This window comes from Arachis hypogaea, chromosome 10 (assembly GCF_003086295.3).
Source record: "Arachis hypogaea cultivar Tifrunner chromosome 10, arahy.Tifrunner.gnm2.J5K5, whole genome shotgun sequence".
Taxonomy (NCBI): Eukaryota; Viridiplantae; Streptophyta; class Magnoliopsida; order Fabales; family Fabaceae; genus Arachis; species Arachis hypogaea.
In genome coordinates this window covers 61,562,559-61,587,598 of record NC_092045.1, presented here as the reverse complement: position 1 = coordinate 61,587,598, position 25,040 = coordinate 61,562,559, and the positions used below count along the sequence as shown (strand labels likewise).

The window sequence follows — 25,040 nt, the reverse complement described above, 5'->3', positions numbered from 1 at the left end:
GCCGGATGGTGGTTGGGCTTGTTTTTGAGGCCCAAGTTCTAAAAGAAGGTGGTCTCCGACATCGTTTACGTCTGGGAGCCACCGTCCGAGTTGTGTATGTAAAAGAATGGGGGGGAGTATCTGCAAAGACACTCCAATGCCTAAGTTAGCAAGGGGGTAAGCAGGTTTAGAGTATTGGAACTTAATTTTACATGAGTGCTTCAGTGTATTTATAGGTGATGGACCAATAACCACTGTTAAAGTAGTTCCACTTCTGATGGTGGATAACCGTCCCTTTATCTTAGGGATGTTGGGATCTCTCTTCTAGAAGTGGGTGAAAGATTTAAGAAGGCAGTTACTTATTTGAATAAGTGTCACTCGCCATCTCATGTGGAGTTTGACCTTTTTGAAGAGGTCGGATGGATCATATATTTTGTTTGAAATATCTCATTGTAATAAAAATCATTTAAAAGTTTTAATAGATTTTAAACTCAAAGTATCATAAAATTTAATTTAATTTCTTTTAGGAGAATAATTTTCTTTAAATAAAATAATAAATCATGAATAACTCATTATTTAATTTTTCAAAAACTCGGGGTGTTATTGAAGAACGGAAGATTGACGGTTTAGAAGTTATAGTAAACTCTCGTTGTAAGTATAATTACTAAACCAAGCAATCAACCTTTCTTACAAACATTTTGGTTGTCACAAGTAACAAACCCTTAAATAAATTGATAACCGAAGTATTTAAACCTTGGGTCGTCTTCTCAAGGAGTTGCAGGGAGGTGTGTTCTTATTATTGGTTATGAGTTTTGTAAATTGGGGTTTTGAGAATGAGAAACAAGTATGATAAATGACAAATAAAATAAATAAATGACTGTAAAATAAACTCTTGGCAAGGTATGAGAAATTGGAAGTCCTATCCTAGTTATCCTTATCAATGATGATGAAAATTGAATCTTAATCCCACTTAGTTAACCTCTGCTGGTGCGAAGGAAGGTCAAGTGGCTAATTAGTTTGATCTTCAAATCCTAGTTAATTCCTAGAAAAAGATTAGGATTATAGAAGTTCAAGCTAATTAGCAAAGATAGCGATTATCGATCACGTTGAGTTTGATAACTCAAGAGTTACTGATTTCTTAACCATAGCTAGGAATGTAGAAAGCTAAGTTTAAATCATAAATATCTGGAATACCTCAAATAACATTCATTCAAAGCAGTAAAATCTAACATGGAAAAGTTCATAAGCCAATTGGGTAACATAAATCAAATACAAATAAAAGCATTAAAGTATCTCAAAGTAGAAGAGAAGTCAAAATAAAGGAATATTGAACCTGATATGAAGATGAGATAAATCCTAATTTCTAAAATTCCTAATCCTAAATCCTAAGAGAGAGGAGAGAGCCTCTCTCTCTAAAACTACATCTAAAACCTAAAATTGTGAGTAATGAAAGCATGTTGAGTCTCTACATGTTCCCTGACTTTAATCTGTATTTTTGGGCCAAAAACTGGGTTGAAATGCGGCCCAGAATCTCTGCCAATGACTTTTGTAATTCTGCAGATCGAGTATGTCACGCGTTCGCATCATCCATGCGATCGCGTCACTCAGCGTTTTTTGAATCACGCGTGCACGTCGTTCACGCATTCGCGTCGTTCGTGCAGCTTCCAATCCGCGCGGTCGCGTCAGGCACGCGATCGCATCACTCCGATTTCTTCCATTCCGCGCGGTCGCGTGAGCCATGCGACCGCGTGACTTCTCGCTGGTCATCTTCTCAATTCCTTGTGTTCTTTCCATTTTTGCACGCTTCCTCTTTATTCTTTGAGCCATTCCTGCCCTATGAAGCCTGAAACACTTAACACATAGATCAAGATATCGAATGGTAATAAGAGAGGATTAAGATTAGCTAAATTAAGACCAAAGAAGCATGTTTTCAATCATAGAACTAAACTAGGAAGGAATTGTAAAATCATGCAAATACTATGAATAAGTGAGTGAAAAGCTTGATAAAACCACTCAATTAAATACAATATAAACCATAAAATAGTGGTTTATCAACCTCCCCACACTTAAACATTAGCATGTCCTCATGCTAAACTCAAGGAGACCAAATAAATGAGTAGGAAAAAGCAGGACTCATGCAATGTAACCTATGAATGTGAATGCAACTACATGCTAAAATGACTCTACCTACTTGGTGAAAAAGTAAATAAATCCTTCAAGAATAGATATGAACTGGATTTCACTAATTCAAATCACAAAATACAATACAAATAACTTGCAAGAAGAAGATAGCTCATGAAAGCAGGGAACATAGAATTAAGCACTGAACCCTTACTGGTAGTGTACATCACTCTAGCTCTCAAGTGTCTAGGGTCAATTCTCTCAATTATCTACTAATCTTGCTTTCTATAGCTTGCTCTTCATCTAACAATCAACAAAAATTTAATGCACCAATACACAAATCAAGAGGTCTTTTAAGGGTTGTAATGGGGTTAGGGTCAAGGTAGGATTGTATTTGGCCAAGTGGACTAAAATCTGAATCCTTAATTAACATAAACTTTTCCCACCTAACTTAAGACAATCCATATAATCACAATACAAGATATAACTTCCCATTAACTGTGTTTTCCACATATTCATGCATCCTAAATTTGAGTTCAGTACATATGCATTGATACCAACACTTACTTTGGGGCATTTTGTCCCCTTTTATTATTTGCTTTTTTTCTTTTCTTTTTCACTTTTTCTTTCTTTTTATTTTTCTCTTATTTTTTTATGATTTTTTTTATTTTTCTCAATGCATATGATTAAAGTATTGAATGCAATAATATGTGCTCAACTATTATTTTGCACATTTTCACTAAAATATACAACACACAATTACTCAAACCAAATATTTTCAAATCCAACTTCCCCACACTTAAATCATGAGCACATTTACTAGTCTAAGCTAATCAAGGATTCAAATTAAGGACATTATTGTTTTCCGCTTAGAGTTTGTAATGAGCTAAAGTAAAGAATAAATGGGTAAAATAGGCTCAAATTGGTTTGCAAAGGATAATGGAAGGGTAAGGCCATATGGGTATGTAAGCTTAGTGAAACAAGGCCTCAATCATATAAGTGTATGCTTACATCAAATAATGGAAATATAGAATTAAGCAAGACAAAGATTACAATTTTAGAGAGAATAACACACAAAAATAAAATATATTGGTTGATAAAATGCAACCAATCAAATAGGCTCAAAATCTCACTGGTTTTGTGTGTTTGAGCTCTAAACTATGTTCCAAAATAATATTTCTTCATACAAGTTTTTCAAAAAGTTTTGTTCAAATTAGTGAAATATTATAAAAGGAAAAAGAAAATATTACTTCAACCAAGTGGTAAAATATGCACAAAATCAAGAAAATATGCAATCAAATATGCAAATGCAACAGTGAAAAAACAAAAATTGGTGTTAAGAAGGGATTAATTTACCCGTGGAGATCGGTATCGACCTCCCCACACTTAAAGATTGCACCGTCCTTGGTGCCTGCAAAGATGTGCAGGTGGTGAGGGTTGTGGTTCCTCAGCCAGTGCTCGTTGTAGAGTCTTTCTCTTTATTCTTCCAGGTGGCCAACCTGAAAAAGGGAGAAGAGAAAGGGACATGAAGTCAAAGGTATAGAACAAGGGAGAGGGTAGTACGAGTAATAATCATGCCAAAATAAAGAAGAATGTCGTTAACACATGGTCGCGACTCCATGAAATTAGGACAACAATGGAAGCAGGGCATGATAAATTGAGGCAATTGAATGCAAGATATTTATTGGCATGCTGGCAAAGGCATGAGTAGCGTAAATCAAGCATTAAAAGCCTTAATGTATTATTAGTCATGAGAAACTAACAATAATGTTTGTATTGACAATTATATTTAATTAATAAAATAGTAAAGGGGATTTGTGAAAAGCAAGCATTGAATAGTAGAATAGAATAATGTAGAAAACTGCATGATGCCATACGGGCTTTTTCACAAACACATATCATGCATGGTAAATAAGGTATAGAAAGTATTCAGTTGAACATGCAAGCAACCTTTTAAAAAAATTATATAATTGTCAAACAATTCTTTGAATAATCCACAAGTGAAATAAGTAAATTTCTAACACCAGTGAAAATAATGCAATGAATGAAAATATGCAAATAAATTAAATGGAAGTGAAGAGGGATGAGAAGAAGAAAGTAAGAAAAGGGAGAAGAAAGAAGAAAAGAAATAAGAAGGGAAGAAAAGAATTAGATATAGGGAAGAAAAGATAAGATATTTGGCTACTCTGGATAAGTTGTGCAGCGCAAGGGACGCGGACGCGTGGGGGACGCGGTCGCGCGACTTGCGCTTAAATTAATCGACGCGGTCGCGTCGGTCACGCGGACGCGAGACGCATTTTGTGCTACTGGCGCGAGGGCAGCCTCGAGTTCGCACCACTCTCTATTTAAAATTCATTATTGCCAAATTCCAGGGTGACGCGGTCGCGTGGTCGACGCGATCGCGTGAGTGGTCATTATAGGGATCTGACGCGGATGCGTTAGCATGCATACGCGTGGTAAGGCTTGTGCTTCTAGCACGAGTCCAGCCACGATCCAGCTCAACTTTCGGCCATACACCATTTTTACGTCGATTTACAGGGGTGGACGAAATTGTGATAAAAGAGTTTCAGGCACTGTTAGAAAAGCTCACAACTCCGTTCAACTAACCAGCAAGTGTACTGGGTCGTCCAAGTAATAAACCTTACGTGAGTAAGGGTCGATCCCACAGAGATTGTTGGTATGAAGCAAGCTATGGTCACCTTGTAAATCTCAGTTAGGCAGATTAAATTGGTTTATGGGTTTTCGAAAATAGAAATAAGAAAATAAATAATAAAAGGGATAGAGTACTCATGCAGCTTCATTGGTGGGAATTTCAGATAAGCGAATGAAGATACTGTATGGCTCAAGGACGCCTGCTCTCCCACTGCTTCAACTCAATCCTTCTTACTCCTTTCCATGGCAAGCTGTATGTAGGGCATCACCGTTGTCAATGGCTACATCCCATCCTCTCAGTGAAAACGTTCCTATGCTCTGTCACAGCACGGCTAATCATCTGTCGGTTCTCAATCAGGTTGGAATAGAATCCCTTGATTCTTTTGCGCTTGTCATCACGCCCAGCCTTCAGGAGTTTGAAGCTCGTTACAGTCATTCAATCCCAGAATCCTACTCGGAATACCACAGACAAGGTTTAGACTTTCCGGATCCTCATGAATGCCGCCATCCATCTAACTTATACCACGAAGATTCTGTTGGGGAATCTAAGAGATACACATTCAAGCTCTTGTTGCATGTAGAACGGAAGTGGTTGTCAATCACGTGCGTTCATAAGTGAGAATGATAATGAGGGTTACTTATCATCACATTCATCATGTTCTTGGGTACGAATGAATATCTTGGAATAAGAATAAGAGAGATTTGAATAAAAGACAATGGAATTGCATTAATACTTGAGGTACAGCAGAGCTCCACACCCTTAATCTATGGTGTGCAGAAACTCCACCGTTGAAAATACATAAGTAAAAGGTTCAGGCATGGCCGAATGGCCAGCCCTCTCCATGATCAAGTGACCGAATGATCAAAAGATTCAAAGTGATCAAAAGATGTCTAATACAATGGATAAATGTTCTATTTATAATAAACTAGCTCCTAGGGTTTACATGAGTAAGTAATTGATGTATAAATCCACTTCCGGGGCCCACTTGGTGTATGCTTGGGTTGAGCTTGATCAATCCACGAGCTGAGGCTTCTCTTGGAATTGAACTCCGAGTTATGACGTGTTTTGGGCGTTCAACTCCGGATCATGACGTTTTTCTGGCGTTTAACTCCAGACAGCAGCTTGTACTTGGCGTTCAACGCCAAGTTACGTCGTCAATTTCCGAATAAAGTATGGACTATTATATATTTCTGGAAAGCCCTGGATGTCTACTTTCCAACGCCGTTGAGAGCGCGCCAATTGGAGTTTTGTAGCTCCAGAAAATCCATTTCGAGTGCAGGGAGGTCAGATTCCAACAGCATCAGCAGTCCTTTTGTCAGCCTTTTTTCAGAGTTTTGCTCAAGTCCCTCAATTTCAGCCAGAATTTACCTGAAATCACAAAAAAACACACAAACTCATAGTAAAGTCCAGAAATGTGAATTTAACATAAAAACTAATGAAAACATCCCTAAAAGTAGCTTAAACTTACTAAAAACTACCTAAAAACAATACCAAAAGGCGTATAAATTATCCGCTCATCACAACACCAAACTTAAATTGTTGCTTGTCCCCAAGCAACTGAAAATCAATTAGGATAAAAAGAAGAGAATATACTATAAATTCCAGAATATCAATGAATATTAATTTAATTAGATGAGCGGGACTTGTAGCTTTTTGCTTCTGAATAGTTTTGGCATCTCACTTTTTCCTTTGAAGTTCAGAGTGATTGGCGTCTCTGGGAACTCAGAATTTCGGATAGTGTTATTGACTTTCCTAGTTAAGCATGTTGATTCTTGAACACAGCTACTTATGAGTCTTGACCGTGGCTCTAAGCACTTTGTTTTCCAGTATTACCACCGGATACATCAATGCCACGGACACATAACTGGGTGAACCTTTTCAGATTGTGACTCAGCTTTGCTAGAGTCCCCAGTTAGTGGTGTCCAGAGCTCTTAAGCACACTCTTTTGCTTTGGATCACGACTTTAACCACTCAGTCTCAAGCTTTTCACTTGGACCTTCATGACACAAGCACATGGTTAGGGACAGCTTGATTTAGCCGCTTAGGCCTGGACTTTATTTCCTTGGGCCCTCCTATCCATTGATGCTCAAAGCCTTGGATCCTTTTTACCCTTGTCTTTTGGTTTTAAGGGCTATTGGCTTTTTCTACTGCTCCTTCTTTTATTTATTTAAATTTTTTTTTTCGAACAAGCTTTTGCTTTTTCACTGCTTTTTCTTGCTTCAAGAATCAATTTCATGATTTTTCAGATCATCAATAACATTTCTCTTTGTTCATCATTCTTTCAAGAGCCAACAATTTTAACACTCATAAACAACAAGATCAAAAATATGCACTGTTCAAGCATTCATTCAGAAAACAGAAAGTATTGCCACCACATCAATATAATTAAATTAAATTCAAGGATGAATTCGAAATTCATGTACTTCTTGTTCTTTTGAATTAGAACATTTTTCATTTAAGAGAGGTGAAGGATTAATGGATTTTATTCATAGCTTTAAGGCATGGTTACATACTAATGATCATGAAGTAGAGACACAAAACATAGATAAACACAATAATTAAAAACCGAAAACAGAAAGAAATAAAGAACAAGGAATGAATCCACCTGAGTGAGGGTGGTGCCTTCTTGAAGGTCCAATGGTGCTTTTTGAGCTCCTCTATGTCTCTTCCTTGCTTCTGTTGAATGATTCCTAGTAATTTTGGTGTTTCTACCCTTAGTTGCTTCCAATATTTGTGTGGAGGATAACTTATTCCTTGAGGTATCTCAGGGATCTCTTGATTTGCAGCCACATGTTCTACCACTGAGCTATGACGGCTTATAGTCTTTCCATCTCCTAAGACTCAGAGGTGGAAGCTTTTTGTCTTCCCTTTGAGGTTTCTCTGGCCTTAGGTGCCATTAATGGTAATGGAAAAGCAAAAAAAGCTATGCTTTTACCACACCAAACTTAAAATATTGCTCGCCCTCGAGCAAGAGAAGAAAGAAGAGAGGAAGAAGAAGAAGAAGAAAATGGAGGTGAGTGAGGGGAGATAGATTCGGCTATATGGGTGGGATTGGGTGGGAAAGAGAAGTTGAATTGTAAAGGTAGGTGGGGTATATGGGGAAGAGTGGATAGATGTAGGTGGTGAATGAAAAATAGAAGGAATGACCATGAATGGAAAGAGAGAGGGCGAGGTAGGTGGGGATCCTGTGAGGTCCACAGATCCTGAGATGATCCTGTGGGGTCCACAGGTCCTGAGGTGTCAAGGAATTCCATCCCTGCACCAAATAGGCATGTAAATTGCCTTGGCACACCATTCTGGCGTTTAAACGCCCATTGGTGCACGTTCTGGGCGTTCAACGCCCATGTAAAGCATGTTTCTGGCGTTGAACGCCAGTTTCATGCTTGTTACTGGCGTTCAGCGCCAGTTTTTCCTCTCTGGGCACATTCCTGGCGTTCAGCGCCAGGATGTTGCTTGTTTCTGGCGTTCAGCGCCAGAATGGTGCTCTGTTCTGGCGTTGAACGCCGGCCAGATGCACCTTACTGGCGTTGAACGCCAGCCCGTGCGTCCTCCAGGGTGAAAAATTTTTTTCTTCTGTTTTTGACTCTGTTTTTAATTTTTTTGATTTTTTTCGTGACTCCTCATGATCATGTACCTAATAAAACACAAAATAACAATATAATAAAAATTAGATAAATAAACTTGGGTTGCCTCCCAACAAGCGCTTCTTTAATGTCAATAGCTTGACAGTGGCTCTCATGGAGCCACAAGGTGATCAGGTCAATGTTAGTGTAGTCCCAACACCAAACTTAGAGTTTGGATATGGGGTCTTAACACCAAACTTAGAGTTTGGTTGTGGCCTCACAACACCAAACTTAGAGTTTGACTGTGTGGGTTCTTCTTGACTCTGAACTGAGAGAAGTTCTTCATGCTTACTCTCTTTTGTCACAGAGGGATGGCCATGTGCCTTAAACACAAGGTAGTCCCCATTTAATTGAAGGACTAACTCCCCTCTGTTGACATCTATCACAGCTCTTGCTGTGGCTAGGAAAGGTCTTCCCAGGATGATGCATTCATCATCTTCCTTCCTAGTGTCTAGGATTATGAAATCAGCAGGGATGTAAAGGCCTTCAACCTTTACTAAAACGTCCTCTACTGTCTGGTGGACGAAATTGTGATTACTATTCTTTGCACTTGTATGGATTTATTCGAAAAATTGTCTTTAATTAAATTCACAACTTCGTTCAACTAACCAGCAAGTGTACTGGGTCGTCCAAGTAATAAACCTTACGTGAGTAAGGGTCGAATCCACAGAGATTGTTGGTATGAAGCAAGCTATGGTCACCTTGTAAATCTCAGTTAGGCAGAAAAAAGGGGAATTGTGATTATTGAAATAAATAATAAAAAGGAATAATAAAAGGGATAGAATACTTATGCAGATTCATTGGTGGGAATTTCAGATAAGCGGATAGAGATGCTATAGAGCCCAAGGACGCCTGCTCTCCTACTGCTTCTACTCAATCCTTCTTACTCCTTTCCATGGCAAGCTTTGTATAGGGGTTCACCATCAGCTGTGGCTACTTTCAATCCTCTCGGGGAAATATCCTATGCGGCTGTCACTCGCACAGCTAACCAGTCTGGAGGCATCACCCATGGCTGATGGCTACATCCCATCCTCGCAGTGAAAACTAATGCTCACGCACTCTGTCACAGTACGGCTAATCACCGGTTGGTTCCCTCCCCTACTGGAATAGAATCCCTCTTTTGCGTCTGTCACTAACGCCCAGCAGGTTACAAGTTTGAAGCACGTCACAGTCATTCATTACCGGAATCCTACTCGGAATACCACAGACAAGGTTAGACTTTCCGGATTCCCAGGATCCTACTCGGAATACCACAGACAAGGTGAGACTTTCCGGATCCTCATAAATGCCACCATCTATCTAGCTTATACCACGAAGATTCTGTTGGGGAATCTAAGAGATACACATTCAAGCTCTGTTGCATGTAGAACGGAAGTGGTTGTCAATCACGCGCGTTCATAAGTGAGAATGATAATGATATTCACTTTAATCATTATATTCATCATGTTCTTGGGTACGAATGAATATCTTGGAATAAAACTAAGATAGCAATTGAATAAAAGAAGATAGAATTTCATTAATACTTGAGGTACAGCAGAGCTCCACACCCTTAATCTATGGTGTGCAGAAACTCCACCTTTGAAAATACATAAGTAAAAGAGGTTCAGGCATGGCCGAATGGCCAGCCCCCAAAACGTGATCACAGGATTCAAAATACAATCCAGGATGTCTAATACAATAGATAAATGTCCTATATATACTAGACTAGCTACTAGGGTTTACATGAGTAAGTAATTGATGCATAAATCCACTTCCGGGGCCCACGTGGTGTATGCTTGGGCTGAGCTTGATCATTCCACGAGTAGAGGCATTTCTTGGCGTCAAACTCCAGGTTATGACGTGTTTTGGGCGTTCAACTCCGGATTATGACGTTTTTCTGGCGTTTAACTCCAGACAGCAGCATGAACTTGGCGTTTAACGCCACGTTACGTCGTCATTCTTCGAATAAAGTATGGACTATTATATATTGCTGGAAAGCTCTGGATGTCTACTTTCTAACGCCGTTGAGAGCGCGCCAATTGGAGTTCTGTAGCTCCAGAAAATTCATTTCGAGTGCAGGGAGGTCAGATTCCAACAGCATCAGCAGTCCTTTTGTCAGCCTTCTTCAGAGTTTTGCTCAAATCCCTCAATTTCAGTCAGAATTTACCTGAAATCACAGAAAAACACACAAACTCATAGTAAAGTCCAGAAATGTGAATTTAACATAAAAACTAATGAAAACATCCCTAAAAGTAGCTTAAACTTACTAAAAACTATATAAAAACAATGCCAAAAAGCGTATAAATTATCCGCTCATCACAACACCAAACTTAAATTGTTGCTTGTCCCCAAGCAACCGAAAATCAATTAGGATAAAAAGAAGATAATATACTATAAATTCCAGAATATCAATGAATATTAATTTAATTAGATGAGCGGGACTTGTAGCTTTTTGCTTCTGAACAGTTTTGGCATCTCACTTTTTCCTTTGTAGTTTAGAGTGATTGGCATCTCTAGGAACTTAGAATTTTGGATAGTGTTATTGACTTTCCTAGTTAAGCATGTTGATTCTTGAACACAGCTACCTTATGAGTCTTGGCCTTGGCCCTAAGCACTTTGTCTTCCAGTATTACCACCGGATACACAAATGCCATAGACACATAACTGGGTGAACCTTTTCAGATTGTGACTCAGCTTTGCTCAAGTCCCCAGTTAGTGGTGTCCAGAGCTCTTAAGCACACTCTTTTGGATCACGACTTTAACCACTCAGTCTCAAGCTTTTCACTTGGACCTTCATGACACAAGCACATGGTTAGGGACAGCTTGATTTAGCCGCTTAGGCCTGGATTTAACTTCCTTGGGCCCTCCTATCCATTGATGCTCAAAGCCTTGGATCCTTGCTTTAAAATTTTCGCCACTTTTTTTTTTTCACTGCTTTTTCTTGCTTCAAGAATCAATTTCATGATGTTTTTCAGATCATCAATAACATTTCTCTTTGTTCATCATTCTTTCAAGAACCAACAATTTTAACACTCATAAACAACAAGATCAAAAATATGCACTGTTCAAGCATTCATTCAGAAAACAAAAATTATTGCCACCACATCAATATAATTAAATTAAATTCACTAATAATTTCGAAAATTATGTACTTCTTGTTCTTTTGAATTAAAACATTTTTCTTTTAAGAGAGGTGAAAGACTAATGGATTTTATTCATAGCTTTAAGGCATGGTTACACACTAATGATCATGAAGTAGAGACACAAAAACATAGATAAACATAATACTTAAAAACCAAAAACAGAAAGAAAATAAAGAACAAGGAATGAATCCACCTCTAGTGGCGTCTTCTTCTTGAAGGACCAATGATGTTCTTCAACTCTTCTATGTCCCTTCCTTGCCTTTGTTGCTCCTCCCTCATTGCTCTTTGATCTTCTCTTATTTCTTGGAGAGTGAGGGCGTGTTCATGATGTTCCACCCTTAGTTGTTCAACATTATGGCTCAAATCTTCTAAAGAGGTACTGAGTTGCTCCCAATAGTTGTTGGGAGGAAAGTGCATTCCTTGAGGCATTTGTTGATGATGAACTTCCTCATGTTCTTCTTGAGGGCCGTGAGGAACTTCTCTTGTTTGCTCCATCCTTTTCTTGGTGATGGGCTTGTCTTCTTCAATGGAGACATCTCCATCTATGATAACTCCGGCTGAATAACATAGATGGCATATGAGGTGGGGGAAGGCTAGCCGTGCCATGTGTGAAGGCTTGTCAGCTATTTTGTAGAGTTCATTGGATATGACTTCATGAACTTCCACTTCCTCTCCAATCATGATGCTATGAATCATGATGGCCCGATCCACAGTAACTTCAGATCGGTTGCTTGTAGGGATGATGGATCTTTGGATGAACTCCAACCATCCTCTAGCTACAGGCTTGAGGTCCAGTCTTCTTAGTTGGACTGGTTTGCCTTTGGAGTCTATTCTCCATTGGGCGCCTTCCACACAAATGTCCATTAGGACTTGGTCCAACTTTTGATTGAAGTTGACCCTTCTTGTGTAGGGGCGTTCATCACCTTGCATCATGGGTAGATGAAACGCCAACCTCACATTTTCCGGACTGAAATCTAAGTATTTCCCCCGAACCATTGTGTGATAGTTCTTTGGATTCGGGTTCATACTTTGATCATGGTTCCTAGTGATCCATGCATTAGCATAGAACTCTTGAACCATCAATATTCCAACTTGTTGCATAGGGTTGGTTATGACTTCCCAACCTCTTCTTTGGATTTCATGTCGGATTTCCGGATACTCATTCTTTTTGAGCTTGAAAGGGACCTCGGGGATCACCTTCTTCTTTGCCACAACATCATAGAAGTGGTCTTGATGGCTTTTGGAGATGAATCTCTCCTTCTCCCATGACTCGGAGGTAGAGGCTTTTGCCTTCCCTTTTCCTTTTCTTGAGGAAATTCCGGTCTTAGGTGCCATTGATGGTGAATGAAAAATAAAAAGCTTAGGCTTTTTACCACACCAAACTTAAAATTTGCTCGCCCTCGAGCAAAAAGAAAAGAAGAGTAGAAGAAGAAGAAGAGAAGTTGGAAGAGAGGGAGAGAAGTGGGTTCGGCTATATGGGAGAAGAAGGGGTTTGTGTTGTGTGAAAATGAAGAAGAAAAGAAGGGTATTTATAGGGAGAGGGGGAGGGTATAGGTTCGGCCAATTTGGGTGGGAATGGGTGGGAAATTGAATTTGAATTTTATGAGGGTAGGTGGGGTTTATGGGGAAGAGGGGGTTGATGTGAATGGTGCATGGGGAAATTGGGAAGAGGAGTTGAGGTGATTGGTGAGGGTTTTTGGGAAGTGTGACATTGAAAATGAGATTTGGATTAGGAGAGTGTGATTAGGATTAAAGAGAAGGTGGGAATGTGGTAGGTGGGGATCCTGTGGGGTCCACAGATCCTGAGGTGAAAAGAAATACCATTCCTTCACCATATAGGCGTGTAAATTGCCTTCATGCATCATTCTGGCGTTCAAACGCCCATTGGTGCATGTTCTGGGCGTTAAACGCCCATGTAATGCATGTTTCTGGCGTTGAACGCCAGTTTCATGCTTGTTTCTGGCGTTCAGCGCCAGATTGCCCTTTGTGTGCACATCCTGGCGTTAAACGCCAGGTTGTTGCTTGTTTTGGGCGTTCAGCGCCAGAAAGATGCTCTGTTCTGGCATTGAACGCCAGCCAGATGCATCTTACTGGCGTTGAACGCCAGTCTGCGCTGCCTCCAGGGTGAAAATTTTTTTCTTCTGTTTTTGACTCTGTTTTTAATTTGTTTTTTATTTTTTCGTGACTCCTCATGATCATGTACCTAATTAAACACAAAAATAACAAAGAAACAAAATAAGATAAAATTAGATAAATAAAATTGGGTTGCCTCCCAACAAGCGCTTCTTTAATGTCAATAGCTTGACAGTGGCTCTCATGGAGCCACAAGATGATCAGGTCAATTTAGTGTGTTGTCTCCAAACCAAACTCAGAGTTTGGATATGGAATTTGAACACCAAACTTAGAGTTTGGTTGTGGCCTCTCAACACCAAACTTAGAGTTTGACTGTGTGGGCTCTTCTTGACCTTGAACTGAGAGAAGCTCTTCATGCTTACTCTCTTTTGTCACAGAGTGATGGCCATGTGCCTGAAACACAAGGTATTCCCCATTCAATTGAAGGACTAACTCTCCTCTGTGAACATCTATCACAGCTTCTACTGTGGCTAGGAAAGGTCTTCCTAGGATGATGCATTCATCATCTTCCTTCCTAGTATCTAGGATTATGAAATCAGCAGGGATGTAAAGGCCTTCAACCTTTACTAGCACGTCCTCTACTATGCCATAAGCTTGTCTCATTGACTTGTCTGCCAATTGTAATGAGAACAAGGCAGGTTGTACCTCAATGATCCCCAGCTTCTCCATTACAGAGAGTGGCATAAGATTTATCCCTGACCCAAGATCACATAGAGCTTTTTCAAAGCTCATGGTGCCAATGGTGCAAGGTATTAAGAACTTGCCAGGATCTTGTTTCTTTTGAGGTAGAGTTTTCTGAATCCAAGTATCTAGTTCACTAATGAGTAAGGGAGGTTCACTTTCCCAAGTCTCATTACCAAATAACTTGGCATTCAGCTTCATGATAGCTCCTAAATATTGAGCAACTTGCTCTCCAGTCACATCTTCATCCTCTTCAGAGGATGAATATTCTTCAGAGCTCATGAATGGCAGAAGGAGATTTAATGGAATCTCTATGGTCTCTAGGTGAGCCTCAGATTCCTCAGGATCCTTAATAGGAAACTCCTTCTTGCTTGAGGAACGTCCCAGGAGGTCTTCCTCACTAGGATTTTCGTCCTCCTCCTCCCCTATGCATTCGGCCACTTTGATTAAATCAATGGCCTTGCACTCTCCTTTTGGATTTTCTTCTGTATTGCTTGGGAGAGTACTGGGAGGAGTTTCAATAACTTTCATACTCAGCTGGCCCACTTGTGCCTCCAAATTTCTAATGGAGGATCTGGTTTCATTCATGAAACTGAAAGTGGCCTTTGACAGATCAGAGACTATATTAGCTAAATTAGAATTATTTTGTTCAGAGTTCTCTGTCTGTTGCTGAGAAGATGATGGATATGGCTTACTATTATTCAGCCTATTGCGTCCACCATTGTTAAAGCCTTGTTGAGGCTTTTGTTGATCCTTCCAGGAGAAATTTGGATGATTTCTCCATGATGGGTTATAGGTGTTTCCATATGGTTCACCCATGTAATTAACCTCTGCCATGGCAGGGTTCTCAGGATCATAAGCTTCTTCAGAAGCTGCCTCTCCAGTACTGTTGGATGCATGTTGCAATCCATTCAGATTTTGAGAGATTATGTTGACCTGTTGAGTCAACATTTTGTTCTGAGCCAATATGGCATTCAGAGCATCAATTTCAAGAACTCCTTTCTTCTGAGGTACCCCATTATTTACGGAATTCCTCTCAGAGGTATACATGAACTGGTTGTTTGCAACCATGTCAATGAGTTCTTGAGCCTCTTCAGGCGTTTTCTTCAGGTGAATAGATCCACCTGCAGAATGGTCTAATGACACTTTCGAAAATTCAGAGAGACCATAATAGAATATATCTAATAGGGTCCATTCTGAAAACATGTCAGATGGACATCTTTTGGTCAGCTGCTTGTATCTTTCCCAAGCTTCATAGAGGGATTCACCATCTTTTTGCTTGAAGGTTTGAACATCTACTCTCAGCTTGCTCAGCTTTTGAGGAGGAAAGAATTTATCCAGAAAGGCAGTGACCAGCTTATCCCAGGAGTCCAGGCTATCCTTAGGTTGTGAATCCAACCATATTCTAGCTTTGTCTCTTACAGCAAAAGGGAAAAGCATGAGTCTGTAGACTTCAGGATCAACTCCATTCGTCTTTACAGTCTCACAGATCTGCAAGAACTCAGTTAAGAACTGATAAGGATCTTCAGATGGAAGTCCATAAAATTTACAGTTTTGTTGCATTAAAGCAACTAGTTGAGGCTTAAGCTCAAAGTTATTGGCTCCAATGGCAGGAATGGAGATGCTTCTTCCATCAAACTTGGATGTTGGCTTTGTGAAGTCACCAAGCATTCTCCTTGCATTATTATTATTATTATTTTCGGCTGCCATGTCCTTCTCCTGTTCAAAAATTTCTGAAAGGTTATTTCTGGATTGTTGTAATTTAGCTTCTCTTAATTTTCTCTTCAGAGTCCTTTCAGGTTCTGGATCAACTTCAACAAGAGTGCCCTTTTCCCTATTCCTGCTCATATGAAAGAGAAGAAAACAAGAAAAGAAAGAGGAATCCTCTATGTTACAGTATAGAGATTCCTTTATGTTAGTAGAAGAAGAAGGGGGTAGAAGAATGAAGAGGGATGGATTCGGATTTTTAGATGAAGGGAGGTGAAGAGAAGTGTTAGTAATTAAATAATTAAACAGAAGAAGAGAGGAGAAGAAAATTTTCGAAAAATAATTTTGAAAAAGAGGTTAGTAATTTTCGAAAATTAAAGATATAATTAAAATTAAAATTTAAAACAAAAAGAATTTTTGAAAAAGAGAGGGAGAATTTTCGAAAATTAGAGAGGGAAAAGTAGTTAGGTGGTTTTGAAAAAGATAAGAAACAAACAAAGAGTTAATTAGTTGATTGAAAAATATTTGAAATCATATTTTGAAAAAGATAAGAAGATAAGAAGTTAGATAAGATATTTTGAAATCAATTTTTGAAAAAAAAGATAAAATTTTTGAAAAAGATAAGATAAAAGATAAAAAGATTTAATTTTAAAAATTGACTTAACTAACAAGAAACTACAAGATAAGATTCTAGAACTTTAAAGATTGAACCTTTCTTAATAAGAAAGTAACAAACTTCAAATTTTTGAACCAATCACATTAATTGTTAGCTAATTTTCGAAAATTTGATATAAAGATAAGAAAAAGATTTTTGAAAATATTTTGAAAAATAATTTTGAAATTTTCGAAAATTATATAAAAAAATGAAAAAGATATGATTTTTGAAAAAGATTTTGAAAAGATAAGATTTTTAAAATTGAAATTTTGACTTGACTTGTAAGAAACAACTAATTTTAAAAATTTTTGACCAAGTCAACCCAAAATTTCGAAAATTTGGAGGGAAATAAGGAAAAGATATTTTTTTTTTATTTTTGAATCTTTAAAGAAAAACATAAAAATGACCCAAAACATGAAAATTTTGGATCAAGACAAAAGATGCATGCAAGAATGCTATGAATGTCAAGATGAACACCAAGAACACTTTGAAGATCATGATGAACATCAAGAACATAATTTTGAAAAATTTTTGATGCAAAGAAAACATGCAAGACACCAAACTTAGAAATCTTTAATGCATGGAAAATATGAATGCAAAAGTGCACATGAAAAACAACAAACAACACAAAACAAGAAATCATCAAGATCAAACAAGAAGACTTGTTAAGAACAACTTGAAGATCATGAAGAACACTATGAATGCATGAGATTTTTGAAAAATGCAAGAAAAATTTTCAAAGCATGCAATTGACACCAAACTTAAAAATTAACACAAGACTCAAACAAGAAACACAAAATATTTTTGATTTTTATGATTTTCTAAATTTTTTGTATTTTTATTAATTTTTTGTCGAAAATAAAGTTAGGAAAAACGAAAAAGAAAAGAAAAATTTTGAAAAATATTTTTGAAAAGAAAATTACCTAATCTGAGCAACAAGATGAACCGTCAGTTGTCCATACTCAAACAACCCCCGGCAACGGCGCCAAAAACATGGTGGACGAAATTGTGATTACTATTCTTTGCACTTGTATGGATTTATTCGAAAAATTGTCTTTAATTAAATTCACAACTTCGTTCAACTAACCAGCAAGTGTACTGGGTCGTCCAAGTAATAAACCTTACGTGAGTAAGGGTCGAATCCACAGAGATTGTTGGTATGAAGCAAGCTATGGTCACCTTGTAAATCTCAGTTAGGCAGAAAAAAGGGGAATTGTGATTATTGAAATAAATAATAAATAGGAATAATAAAAGGGATAGAATACTTATGCAGATTCATTGGTGGGAATTTCAGATAAGCGGATAGAGATGCTGTAGAGCCCAAGGACGCCTGCTCTCCTACTGCTTCTACTCAATCCTTCTTACTCCTTTCCATGGCAAGCTTTGTATAGGGGTTCACCATCAGCTGTGGCTACTTTCAATCCTCTCGGGAAAATATCCTATGCGGCTGTCACTCGCACAGCTAACCAGTCTGGAGGCATCACCCATGGCTGATGGCTACATCCCATCCTCGCAGTGAAAACTAATGCTCACGCACTCTGTCACAGTATGGCTAATCACCGGTTGGTTCCCTCCCCTACTGGAATAGAATCCCTCTTTTGCGTCTGTCACTAACGCCCAGCAGGTTACAAGTTTGAAGCACGTCACAGTCATTCATTACCGGAATCCTACTCGGAATACCACAGACAAGGTTAGACTTTCCGGATTCCCAGGATCCTACTCGGAATACCACAGACAAGGTGAGACTTTCCGGATCCTCATAAATGCCGCCATCTATCTAGCTTATACCACGAAGATTCTGTTGGGGAATCTAAGAGATACACATTCAAGCTCTGTTGCATGTAGAACGGAAGTGGTTGTCAATCACGCGCGTTCATAAGTGAGAATGATAATGATATTCACTTTAATCATTATATTCATCATGTTCTTGGGTACGAATGAATATCTTGGAATAAAACTAAGATAGCAATTGAATAAAAGAAGATAGAATTTCATTAATACTTGAGGTACAGCAGAGCTCCACACCCTTAATCTATGGTGTGCAGAAACACCACCGTTGAAAATACATAAGTAAAATAGGTTCAGGCATGGCCGAATGGCCAGCCCCCAAAACGTAATCACAGGATTCAAAATACAATCCAGGATGTCTAATACAATAGATAAATGTCCTATATATACTAGACTAGCAACTAGGGTTTACATGAGTAAGTAATTGATGCATAAATCCACTTCCGGGGCCCACTTGGTGTATGCTTGGGCTGAGCTTGATCATTCCACGAGTAGAGGCATTTCTTGGCGTCAAACTCCAGGTTATGACGTGTTTTGGGCGTTCAACTCCGGATTATGACGTTTTTCTGGCGTTTAACTCCAGACAGCAGCATGAACTTGGCGTTTAACGCCAAGTTACGTCATCATTCTTCGAATAAAGTATGGACTATTATATATTGCTGGAAAGCTCTGGATGTCTACTTTCCAACGCCGTTGAGAGCGCGCCAATTGGAGTTCTGTAGCTCCAGAAAATCCATTTTGAGTGCAGGGAGGTCAGATTCCAACAGCATCAGCAGTCCTTTTGTCAGCCTTCTTCAGAGTTTTGCTCAAATCCCTCAATTTCAGTCAGAATTTACCTGAAATCACAGAAAAACACACAAACTCATAGTAAAGTTCAGAAATGTGAATTTAATATAAAAACTAATGAAAACATCCCTAAAAGTAGCTTAAACTTACTAAAAACTATATAAAAACAATGCCAAAAAGCGTATAAATTATCCGCTCATCACTGTCCCATAAGCTTGTCTCAATGACTTATCTGCCAATTGTAATGAGAACAAGGCAGGTTGTACCTCAATGATCCCCAGCTTCTCCATTACAAAGAGTGGCATAAGATTTATCCCTGACCCCAGATCACATAGAGCTTTTTCAAAGCTCATGGTGCCAATGGTACAAGGTATTAAGAACTTGCCAGGATCTTGTTTCTTTTGAGGTAGAGTTTTCTGAATCCAAGTATCTAGTTCACTAATGAGCAAGGGAGGTTCACTTTCCCAAGTCTCATTACCAAACAGCTTGGCATTCAGCTTCATGATAGCTCCTAAATATTGAGCAACTTGCTCTCCAGTCACATCTTCATCCTCTTTCGAGGAAGAATAGTCTTCAGAGCTCATGAATGGCAGAAGGAGATTTAATGGAATCTCTATGGTCTCTAGATGAGCTTCAGATTCCTCTGGATCCTTAATAGGAAACTCCTTCTTGCTTGAAGGACGTCCCAGGAGGTCTTCCTCACTAGGATTTTCGTCCTCCTCCTCCCTAGTGCATTCGGCCACTTTGATCAAATCAATGGCCTTGCACTCTCCTTTTGGATTCTCTTCTGTATTGCTTGGGAGAATACTGGGAGGAGTTTCAATGACTTTCTTACTCAGCTGGCCCACTTGTGCCTCCAAATTTCTAATGGAGGATCTTGTTTCATTCATGAAACTGAAAGTGGCCTTTGACAGATCAGAGACTATATTGGCTAAATTAGAAGTGTTTTGTTCAGAATTTTCTGTCTGTTGCTGAGAAGATGATGGATATGGCTTACTATTGTTCAGCCTATTGCGTCCACCATTGTTAAAGCCTTGTTGAGGCTTTTGTTGATCCTTCCAGGAGAAATTTGGATGATTTCTCCATGATGGATTATAGGTGTTTCCATAAGGTTCACCCATGTAATTAACCTCTGCCATGGCAGGGTTCTCAGGATCATAAGCTTCTTCAGAAGCTACCTCTCTAGTACTGTTGGATGCATGTTGCAATCCGTTCAGATTTTGAGAGATTATGTTGACCTGTTGAGTCAACATTTTGTTCTGAGCCAATATGGCATTCAGAGCATCAATTTCAAGAACTCCTTTCTTCTGAGGTATCCCATTATTCATGGAATTCCTCTCAGAGGTATACATGAATTGGTTGTTTGCAACCATGTCAATGAGTTCTTGAGCCTCTTCAGGCGTTTTCTTCAGGTGAATAGATCCACCTGCAGAATGGTCCAATGACATTTTCGAAAATTCAGAGAGACCATAATAGAATATATCTAATAAGGTCCATTCTGAAAACATGTCAGATGGACATCTTTTGGTCAACTGCTTATATCTTTCCCAAGCTTCATAGAGGGATTCACCATCTTTTTGTTTGAAGGTTTGAACATCCACTCTCAGCTTGCTCAGCTTTTGAGGAGGAAAGAATTTATCCAAGAAGGCAGTGACCAGTTTTTCCCAGGAGTCCAGGCTATCCTTAGGTTGTGAATCCAACCATATTCTAGCTCTGTCTCTTACAGCAAAAGGGAAAAGCATGAGTCTATAGACTTCAGGATCAACTCCATTCGTCTTTACAGTCTTACAGATCTGCAAGAACTCAGTTAAAAACCGATAAGGATCTTCAGATGGAAGTCCATAAAACTTGCAGTTTTGTTGCATTAGTGCAACTAGTTGAGGCTTAAGCTCAAAGTTATTGGCTCCAATGGCAGGAATAGAGATGCTTCTTCCATCAAACTTGGATGTTGGCTTTGTGAAGTCACCAAGCATTCTCCTTGCATTATTATTATTATTATTTTCGGCTGCCATCTCCTTCTCTTGTTCGAAAATTTCTGAAAGGTTATTTCTGGATTGTTGTAATTTAGCTTCTCTTAATTTTCTCTTCAGAGTCCTTTCAGGTTCTGGATCAACTTCAACAAGAGTGCCTTTTTCCCTGTTCCTGCTCATATGAAAGAGAAGAAAACAAGAAAAGAAAGAGGAATCCTCTATGTCACAGTATAGAGATTCCTTTATGTTAGTAGAAGAAGAAAGGGGATAGAAGAATCCAAATACAAGGGGTATAAGAAGTTCGGATTCTTAGATGAAGAGAGGTGAAGAGAAGTGTTAGTAATTAAATAATTAAATAGAAGAAGAAAAGAGAGGGAGAAATTTCGAAAATAATTTTTGAAAAAGAGGTTAGTAATTTTCGAAAATCAAAGACAAAATATAATTAAAATTAAAATTGAAAACAAAAAGAATTTTTGAAAAAGAGAGGGATAATTTTCGAAAATTAGAGAGGGAAAAGTAGTTAGGTGGTTTTGAAAAAGATAAGAAACAAACAAAAAGTTAGTTAGTTGATTGAAAAAGATTTGAAATCAAATTTTGAAAAAGATAAGAGGATAAGAAGTTAGATAAGATATTTTGAAATCAAATTTTGAAAAAGATAAAATTTTTGAAAAAGATAAGATAAAAGAATAAAAGATAAGATAAAAATTTTAATAAAAAGATATTTTGAAAAAGATTTAATTTTTTAAAAAGACTCAACTAACAAGAAACTACAAGATAAGATTCTAGAACTTAAAGATTGAACCTTTCTTAACAAGAAAGTAACAAACTTCAAATTTTTGAACCAATCACATTAATTGTTAGCTAATTTTCGAAAATATGATACAAAAGATAAGAAAAAGATTTTGAAAATATTTTGAAAAAGATTTTGAAATTTTCGAAAATTATAAAAAAATGAAAAAGATATGATTTTTGAAAAAGATTTTGAAAAGATAAGATTTTTAAAATTGAAATTTTGACTTGACTTGTAAGAAATAACTAATTTTAAAAATGTTTGACCAAGTCAACCCAAAATTTCGAAAATTTGGAGGAAAATAAGGAAAAGATATTTTTTTTGATTTTTGAATTTTTAAAGAAAAACACAAAAATGACCCAAAACATGAAAATTTTGGATCAAGACACAAGATGCATGCAAGAATGCTATGAATGTCAAGATGAACACCAAGAACACTTTGAAGATCATGATGAACATCAAGAACATAATTTTGAAAAATTTTTGATGCAAAGAAAACATGCAAGACACCAAACTTAGAAATCTTTAATGCATGGAAAATATGAATGCAAAAGTGCACATGAAAAACAACAAACAACACAAAACAAGAAATCATCAAGATCAAACAAGAAGACTTGTCAAGAACAACTTGAAGATCATGAAGGACACTATGAATGCATGGAATTTCGAAAAAATGCAAGAAAAATTTTTTTAAAGCATGCAATTGACACTAAACTTAAAAATTAACACAAGACTCAAACAAGAAACACAAAATATTTTTGGTTTTTATGATTTTATGATTTTTTTGTATTTTTATTTTATTTTTTTCGAAAATATTTTTGGAAAAAAAAAATAAAAAAGAAAAGAAAAATTTTGAAAAAGATTTTTGAAAAGAAAATTACCTAATCTGAGCAACAAGATGAACCGTCAGTTGTCCATACTCGAACAATCCCCGGCAACGGCGCCAAAAACTTGGTGGACGAAATTGTGATAAAAGAGTTTCAGGCACTGTTAGAAAAGCTCACAACTCCGTTCAACTAACCAGCAAGTGTACTGGGTCGTCCAAGTAATAAACCTTACGTGAGTAAGGGTCGATCCCACAGAGATTGTTGGTATGAAGCAAGCTATGGTCACCTTGTAAATCTCAGTTAGGCAGATTAAATTGGTTTATGGGTTTTCGAAAATAGAAATAAGAAAATAAATAATAAAAGGGATAGAGTACTCATGCAGCTTCATTGGTGGGAATTTCAGATAAGCGAATGAAGATACTGTATGGCTCAAGGACGCCTGCTCTCCCACTGCTTCAACTCAATCCTTCTTACTCCTTTCCATGGCAAGCTGTATGTAGGGCATCACCGTTGTCAATGGCTACATCCCATCCTCTCAGTGAAAACGTTCCTATGCTCTGTCACAGCACGGCTAATCATCTGTCGGTTCTCAATCAGGTTGGAATAGAATCCCTTGATTCTTTTGCGCTTGTCATCACGCCCAGCCTTCAGGAGTTTGAAGCTCGTCACAGTCATTCAATCCCAGAATCCTACTCGGAATACCACAGACAAGGTTTAGACTTTCCGGATCCTCATGAATGCCGCCATCCATCTAACTTATACCACGAAGATTTTGTTGGGGAATCTAAGAGATACACATTCAAGCTCTTGTTGCATGTAGAACAGAAGTGGTTGTCAATCACGTGCGTTCATAAGTGAGAATGATAATGAGGGTTACTTATCATCACATTCATCATGTTCTTGGGTACGATTGAATATCTTGGAATAAGAATAAGAGAGATTTGAATAAAAGACAATGGAATTGCATTAATACTTGAGGTACAGCAGAGCTCCACACCCTTAATCTATGGTGTGCAGAAACTCCACCGTTGAAAATACATAAGTAAAAGGTTCAGGCATGGCCGAATGGCCAGCCCTCTCCATGATCAAGTGACCGAATGATCAAAAGATTCAAAGTGATCAAAAGATGTCTAATACAATGGATAAATGTTCTATTTATAATAAACTAGCTCCTAGGGTTTACATGAGTAAGTAATTGATGCATAAATCCACTTCCGGGGCCCACTTGGTGTATGCTTGGGCTGAGCTTGATCAATTCACGAGCTGAGGCGTCTCTTGGAATTGAACTCCGAGTTATGACGTGTTTTGGGCGTTCAACTCCGGATCATGACGTTTTTCTGGCGTTTAACTCTAGACAGCAGCTTATACTGGGCGTTCAACGCCAAGTTACGTCGTCAATTTCCGAATAAAGTATGGACTATTATATATTGCTGGAAAGCCCTGGATGTCTACTTTCCAACGCCGTTGAGAGCGCGCCAATTGGAGTTCTGTAGCTCCAGAAAATCCATTTCGAGTGCAGGGAGGTCAGATTCCAACATCATCAGCAGTCCTTTTGTCAGAATTTACCTGAAATCACAGAAAAACACACAAACTCATAGTAAAGTCCAAAAATGTGAATTTAACATAAAAACTAATGAAAACATCCCTAAACGTAGCTTAAACTTACTAAAAACTACCTAAAAACAATGCCAAAAGGCGTATAAATTATCCGCTCATCAACAGGGCACGCGTTCGTGTGGGTGACGCGGACGCGTGGGAGGCATTTTTCCCACATGACGTGGCCGCACGGTTGACGCGGACGCGTGGTCCTGTTTGTGCCAAAGGCACGCCTTCAGCCACGTTCTCACGTGACTCTTTGTTCAATTCTTTTTTCTTCAAAACGCACTAGTGACACGGACGCGTCAGCGACGCTATCGCGTCACGTGCGTGATATTATATATATATATATATATATATATATATATATATATATATATATATTTATGCAGTATGCAGAATGCAAAATGCAATGAATGTCATGCAAAAATTGCAGGTTCAATAAAAATTCAAAAACAGACTAAAATCAAAACTAAAAAGAGAATGATCATACCATAGTGGGTTGGCTCCCACCTAGCACTTTTAGTTAAAGTCCTTAAGTTGGACATTTGATGAGCTTCCTGTCATGGTGGCTTATGCTTGTACTGATCTAGGAATCTCCACCAACGT

General features: G+C 38.2%; 1 non-coding gene across 1 annotated transcript; it reads left to right on the top strand.

Moving 5' to 3' along the window:
• Nucleotides 1–20,754: 20,754 nt before the first annotated feature.
• On the top strand, nt 20,755–20,858 carry LOC112718635 (small nucleolar RNA R71). Its single transcript, XR_003160967.1, has one exon. It is a non-coding gene; the product is annotated as a small nucleolar RNA R71 (small nucleolar RNA).
• The last annotated feature ends 4,182 nt before the right edge of the window (nt 20,859–25,040 follow it).